This window comes from Olea europaea, chromosome 18 (assembly GCF_002742605.1).
Source record: "Olea europaea var. sylvestris chromosome 18, O_europaea_v1, whole genome shotgun sequence".
Taxonomy (NCBI): Eukaryota; Viridiplantae; Streptophyta; class Magnoliopsida; order Lamiales; family Oleaceae; genus Olea; species Olea europaea.
Window position 1 is genome coordinate 18,060,005 of NC_036254.1, and position 7,840 is coordinate 18,067,844.

The 7,840-nt window shown below is 36.0% G+C and overlaps 1 pseudogene; it reads right to left on the reverse strand.

Moving 5' to 3' along the window:
* Positions 1–7,526, reverse strand: part of LOC111367660 — a 12,785-nt pseudogene extending 5,259 nt beyond the window's left edge.
* Between the last annotated feature and the right edge of the window lie 314 nt (positions 7,527–7,840).

The following is a 7,840-nucleotide window of genomic DNA, read 5'->3' on the forward strand; positions in this document are numbered from 1 at the left end:
ACTTATTTTAGTTTGAAATTGGTTTTCTACCAAAGAGTAAAAATCTTTAAAAATTCTTGCAACTTCATTTATTGTATTCATTAGATAAAGCCAGCATAGACGTGTATGATCATCAATGAATGTCATAAACCATTTCTTCCAGTTGAAGTAGTAATCTTAGAAGGACCCCAAACATCACTATGTATTAGATGAAAAGGTTTAGAAGCACAATAAGGTTTAATTTTATAAAAGTTTCGATGGCTTATAGCCAAAAAACAAGTTTCACAAACCAAAGAGTTACAATCCACTCCTTTAAATAAATCTGGAAATAAGTACTTTAAATAGGAAAAACTAGGATGTCCTAGTCTATTATGTCATAGTATTATTTGATCATAATCAGGATTTGAATGGACACTACCAAAAAACCTTGAGCTTGTTTATTTCTAGTGCGGTTGTCATTAAAATAGTAGAGATCTTCTATCATTCTAGCGCTACCAATCATCATCCCTCTATTTAAATCTTAGAATTCACAACAAGAGACACCAAAGATAACATGACAGTTAGAATCTTTAGATAAACGACTTACTGACAAAAGGTCAAAAGAGAGTTTTGGAACATGTAAAACAGATTTTAGAATAATTTTTTCTGATAAACGAATTGAACCTTGGCCAACAATGGGAGATAAGGTTCCATCTGCAGTACGTACTTTTTTATTTCCAGAAAGAGGTTCATAAGATATAAACAAATGGGACAGATTAGTCATGTGATGAGGGGCACCTGAATCTATGATCCAAGCTACAGACAATGACGAGGAAGAGGCATACAAAGTTCTACCTGTTTGAACAAAGGATGCTACAGGAGCACCGGGAGTCGGTGGAGCAGATTTCAACAGCTTTAGGAGTTGCTCTATTTGTTCTTCACTCAAAGAGGTGGGATCAGCAGTATGTGCTTTGGCTGGGGCACGGTTCGGATCAGTTTTATTATTCTTTCATTCTACAACTTTCCAATCAACAAGTTTTCCACGCAGTTTCTTCGCGAGTATGTCGGTGATTTATTGCAAAAATCACACTGGACCTTTGATTTGTCATCTTGGCGGCGCTAAGTATTAGGTGCACGATAGGCAGCAACAGCAGCAGTCCCTATTAATGCTGAATGTTCCACCGGTCCAGCAGTTATTTTCTTGCCAGGCATGACATTTTTCCTGCTATCTTGACATCAAACTTCAGAAAAAACTTCACCGAGGAATGAAGAGGTTTACGACCTAAAATCCTGCCTCGTACTTCATCAAAATCAACATCGAGTCCAGCCAGAAATTTGAAAATTCGTGAGTTCTCCATTTTCTTCAAGTAATTGCAATCATCCGTGTTTTTCCACTCGTGGTCATCATTGAATAAGTCAAGGTACTGCCATAAACCATTGAGAATATTAAAATATTTAGTGACGGAATTTTCAACTTGACGGACTTCCCCCAGTTTGAGTTGTAACTCATATGTTTGGAACTGAATTCCAAGGTCTGAATACATCTAGGTGACATTATCTCAAAGGGCTTTAGCAGTAGGATAACACGTAGTTTGCACTTATATCCTCCATAGAATTCACTAACCAAGCCATTATCATGAAGTTTTCAGTATCCCAAACAACACGGCCAGCATCAATTTTTTCTGGCTTTACAATATCACCAGTTAAGTAACCAATTTTCCCTCTCCCGTTAATATACATTCGAATAGATTGGGACCACCTGAGAAAATTGTTCCCATTGAGTCGAATTGCGGTGATTTGGACAGAACGAGAGAGTAGTTTGGTTGGAGGTTTAGAGGAGTTAATATTGGCATCAGTGATAGGGGTTGATTAGAGATTTCTGAAATGGTAATGGGTAGGATGATCATAAAAGAAAAAAGAACAGAGGCCAATTATGTCGGCTTTGATACCATATAGATTGTATAGAAAAAGAATATTGTATTGAATAAATGGGAAAGTAGTCATACTCATCCTTTTATAGATACAATACAGTCTATAAAATAGGAAATAAGGCTACAACTACGTAACTGAAATATACAGCTATACAATACTGATTTTTAGGAAATAAATAGGATCCCTATAATTACGAAATATGCAGCCAAGTTTCCCTAAAAATCAAGAAACTAATTTGCCCTGATTTGGTGTGATTCTCAACAAAAAGGAAATTACCTAGGGACTGTAGACAAAAACAGGAGATGAACTAGGGGTCAAGAGAATGAAAGACCAATAACATCTCGAAATTCTTGATATATTCTAGGTAGAGAAAATGTGTGCTGCTCACTCAACTATTTGGTCTCCACATCAAATGCATACACTTGATTTGAAGCCGTAGAGATTATAAGAACATTACTATTTAAGGGAGTAAAACCACCAGTTGTAACAGACACATTCAATCTTGATATGAACTAGTGTTGCTTGTCACAGAAGAAATTATTCTATTATATCGACTATCAAGATCATCACAAGGTCATGCAAATCAATGGTTCGAAGAAGACATGAGACGATATAGACTTTGACTTTCCGATTCCCCAAATAAAGCAGCTAAATATCTTTTTATAACATCCCGAGCATCAAAGTGATTTATAAATGAAGATTTGACGTCCCAAAATCAGGGTACATAAGACAAAACCATATACTTACTTTAAAATGACTAAATACAGGATGGGGGGAAACTGAAATGTGCACATAATCAGGAGACTGAAGCTTGACACAACTAATAAATACAATACACAAACTAGAAACACCATGAATACAAGAAGTTGGGATGTGTTGGTTTCAAAAATATGAATGGAATTTTTTCCGCCCATTTTAAAAGGTCAAGAAATGAGAAAGATTTTTGGGATGGAATCTAAGGAGCTATTCACGCTCACGCGCACGCACAAAAAGCCCCTGTTTGGGCTCCTTTAAAATGAAGTTTCGGAAACAGATGTATTTTGGAATAGCGATTTTTTTGGAGAATGTAAGGTTAAAAAAGAAGGAAGAGTTTTGAGTTTACGTGTAATATTATTTTTAGAAGAATATGTAGTTGAAAACAAGTTTTTGAAAAATGTATTTTTGAGAAAATGGAGCTCAAACAGGGGCTTAGAATTTAGTAATGCAAGTCAAGATGAGAATAAATAGAATTACAGAATCCAATCACAGCCCTTTGTTGCAAACCTTAGTGTCTCAAGATTAAAAAAATAAATATCTCCAAAGTGGTTGATAGCAGTTAGCCACTGGCCATTAGTACTTGTGAACATCTTGGCATAATCTGTATGACAAGGCGTGAAGGCATCAACTAGTTCACCACTTCCTGCATCTACTAACCGCAACTAGAAGATAAAATGTTTAAGAGACAAAACTGCACAAGCACACAATGACAGCCATAAACTAAGGTAATTGAAAATCTAAATTGAGATTCTTCATTTTAATACTTAATTTATATGTAATCTGACTTAACCTTACTAGTATACAAATTCATCAAGCCATGAACAAGGTTCATTTATTTTTCCAACATAATAAAGCATGAAACAGATAAACAGAAACAAGGATACTTAATAGCATAAAGCCAATAGAACTATCACCAAATTTGAATTGTCAAAACAAATTCCAGATAAGCAGTAAGCCAAGTAAATCAATTTGAATGTGGACAAATTCATAAAAGGAAAATGCAAGTAAAAGTGATGACGAACAATCATTTAGCAATGTTTTTCAGATATATAAAGCCCATTCAACCGACAGCACATCAAAATAGTGCAACTATCTACATGTTCTTTATCAGTCAAGAACATTAAAAAAGAAGTCACAAGATTTTAATCCATAATAAAGATCATTCTAGTCCCCAAATTTTAAGTATTTCATTTGTCCAAAATATTTTGACTTCATTCTCTTCACAGGATCACGCACACTAAGTTGCAACTAGAAACTCTCATTCCAAGGTATCACTCTTCAGTTTCAACTACAGTGAGAACCATATTCCGACGACATATCCTATGCGAATTATGAATATAACAAGATGCATATACGAAGTTGAGTTGATGCCTTAAATCTAGAGCCATCGGTCACACACCCAATGTGGAGTGTACATAAATCATCCAAAAGGGCTATGATTGTCCTTGGAAAATGAGGACGGAAATGTGAGGTCAAGGCAATGAAAAATAACAATCAAAAGATTATTAAGTCGTAAATAAAAACACGTTAAAAAGAAAAGAAAAGTGAGGAGACATATATACATCCTTCTATCATGCCCTGCTATTAGCAGCCTTGAAGAGTCAGGACTAAAAACCATGCAATGGGCAAATAGTAATTCCCGAGGGAGCATTCTTTTGTTTACAGTCCATAAATTATTGTCAGATCCACTCCTTTTTAATTTAAATAGATTGGGTTTCACACGGTCGGAATAAGCAAATGATGTTCCTGATGAGAAAATTGCACTGCATAAAATTTTCCAGGAGGCCTTACATTTAACTCGTGCCACCAAATCTGTAGTTGCAAGCCCAGCAGAAGGGACAGGAGCATTGCTCACGTGAACATGGAAAATATCTAACTAGTGAGAAGCCTGTATCAGAAGCAATGGAGTCTAATTGAAAACTGTGCTGAGTACAAGTTGCATTGGCATGCTCTACAGTAATGATGCAGTACAAATATCATGTGGAGAAAATTTTGTAGAATATGCGAAAAGTTTGGTATCATCACCAGCTAAAACAAGCATGGGCACACCTGAATGCGCCCATTTACGGTAACTATGCTCATGGGGCTTCTGCTTGAATCGGCGCCCCTTTACCTTTTCATCAGGCAAGACATCTGCAGATAAAATAATGCAAAAATTCAGCTAGAAGAAAAAGGAAATAAAATATACACTCCAAAACCCCGAAAATGTCGATTATCAAAAGCACCAGAGAACAAACCATCTTCATGCGTAATACGGACTGCTAGACTCAAGGCCCTCACATCGTGTGTATGAGTCCTCACATATCCAACATAGATACATTTCTTAATTGCATCTGAAACAAAATGGGCATCACAAGATCCAACAGCATCACTAGAATGCTTATAAAGAATATCCTACAATAACAACTCAGAACTTGTAAATAGTTGCAAAAAATAGCATTTTCAATTATGAAAACTACGTATTGAAAAAAAAAAAAAAAAAAAAAATGATTTCTTAAAGTTGTTTCCTGAATCCAAAAGATTTAGTACTTGGGTTCTCCCAATAACTAAAAAGTGTAGCATTCATAAGATCATGCAACTCTCATCATGAATCATCCACATTACTTAAAAACAAACAATGTACTACAACCTTGTGAGTCAAATATTAGTAGACATCCTAATCCATATTGGCTCTAAGAAGAATTAAGTGGATCATTGGCATATAACTAACTGGACAAAACTTGACTAGCGTGGAAAGACAATGGTCGCAATATTAAAAATTCCTCGCACGTCCCAAAATCAAATGCATTAGGAGATTCTCACAGATAAAATCTTCATCTAGAAATAAACTGCTACAACAAAACGGTCATACTATGACAAAGATTCCCCATTTGCACCGAAACACTTCCATTCCAACAAATCATAAACCCTATCAAATCGTGAAACAATTTTGTTATCATCTAATTAGCGAATAAGCCAGAGAATTTGAAACCAAGCTAACAAAAGCATCATTAACAAATAACTGTTGGCATATATATATATTCCCTTTACAGGGTTGGAACTGGAACTAGCTGTATAAATAAAAATGTTGATCATTTCCTCCCTTTACTACTGTTCATATCTTTAATGATCCCACAAATAGTAAGGGACAAAACAAAAAGAAAAAGCTAATGAGTAAGAAAAATAACTCTCTCAACTTAGTTTGATGGAAAAAAATCTAGCACAAGCATAAGACCAAATATAATATTGTGCCATTCTCATTAACAATTCATACTAACTTCAACAGAAAATCTAAAATTTCAATGTAAATAGATACTGGGAAAAAATCATTGTTAATGATCAATTAACCACATCCAGAAAGTCGATATATGCAACTGGCCATCTGAACCAGCAGAGACACTCTATTATGGCTAGGATCTGCTGCCAAGGCATTCACATCACCCTTGTGATAAGAGCGTGCCTGCAATAGAGTTCCAAGGCGACCGTCCCAAAACTGCACATTTCCAGAACTATTAGCGTCGACAATGGTCCCACTTCTGAAACCACAAAATCCAATGAGAGACAACATTGAGACTACGAAAACCTAATCAGACAAGATTCCAAGATGGGAACATTCGCAACCAGATGATAAGAGAACTTTTACCTTAGTGCAAGTAAATGACCATATGCAAAGGTCAGTTCCATTGCCCAGACCCCCAAGCACAACAGTCATTCTATAGATCTCATGAGCCAACTTAGCATCCCAGCATCTTATAAACCTGGGTGGAAACATCTCAAAATGTATAAAAAAAGCTAATCCAATCCAATAAAAAATTTTGTCCTAGGACTACATATTACATTGAAACATTCATCCGAATTTAGCTGTCAAATACAATGAAGTTTGCACAGAAATCACATACCCGCCACTACTCCCAGAAAATATCCTAGTTGCATCAGGGCTACATGTCACACTTAAAGAGCGTCCTGCAATTCAATATATGTGCTAAAAGCAAGTTTACAAAATTGCACAAATAATATCAAGAAAAGTTCTTTGACTAATTGGGGCAGCTGTCTCACCACTGACCCTGGCAAAGTTTTTTTGTTAGTAAGTTTCTTTGATTTAGACACACGGTAGATTCGGAAACAGCCATCGTCACAAGCAATTGCTATTCGGCCTGCGTCAGTAGCATGGTTCTCATGAAGCTCAACTGGATCATCATCATCGCTGTCCCCTTCACTTCCGGTACTCTCCTCATAATCAGTTCCCCCGTTAGTTCTAGGACTAGCATGGCCATTTGGAAAAGACCTTTAGTTTATTATATCTCCTTTTCCTTCAGAACCATGTGAATCATCACATAGTTCTGCAGCCAACTGCCATAGAGACCCCAGTAGAATCTAGAACCAACTGAAGCAACAAGAAAATACTTCAATAAAGTCAATATTAAAACCTCAGAAAACCCATAAAAAAAGTTAGGAACATATAATCTCATAAATTCTTATAGGTGATCATTAACCTTTTGTCTCGAACGGAAAAGTTCCCACTCCAAAACTGACCCACCTATACTGGAAGAAAACTATCGGCCCAACAGCTCATCTCTTGGCTCCGACCGGCACCATTCCAGCGACGACACTCTCGAATAAGGGTTCCCGTGCATTATCCACTCGTCAAGATCCAAAATTGAAATTTATTTCAAGAAAAAGAAGGAAAATAATTTTTGAAAAACTAAAAGAAGCAAAGAAGAAGAAGAAGTGAGGCATAAAAGCTGACAATGCCAGCCAAAAGACCGGTGGAGACGAGCCAAATCTCGAGGAGCCATCGCCGCGAGCGACAGCGACTAGGGAGCCGTGGGGTCTAGTGGCTAGGGCTACAACGGCGGCGGGCTTCGACTCCACTTAGCTGATTCGATGAACGTTAATCCCTGTTTTACTACCATTCTTTGAAGAATAAAAAAAAAATAATACTAATAATAAATAAAAAAAAAATAAAAAATAAACCGCCGTTTAAGCGGGATTTTTCTAAATGGCCTATCACTATTCATTTTTGCCAAAATATCTATAATACCTTTGATGAAATGATTTGTCATATTTTGCACAAAATATCCTAATTTATTGGGATAGTTCTAAAATTCTTCTATTTCTCTCATTTCGAATTTTAATATATAGTTCCATCCTTTGATCTAATAAATTAACATAATTTGTAATATAATTGTCATATAATTCTTTAAAATTATCATAT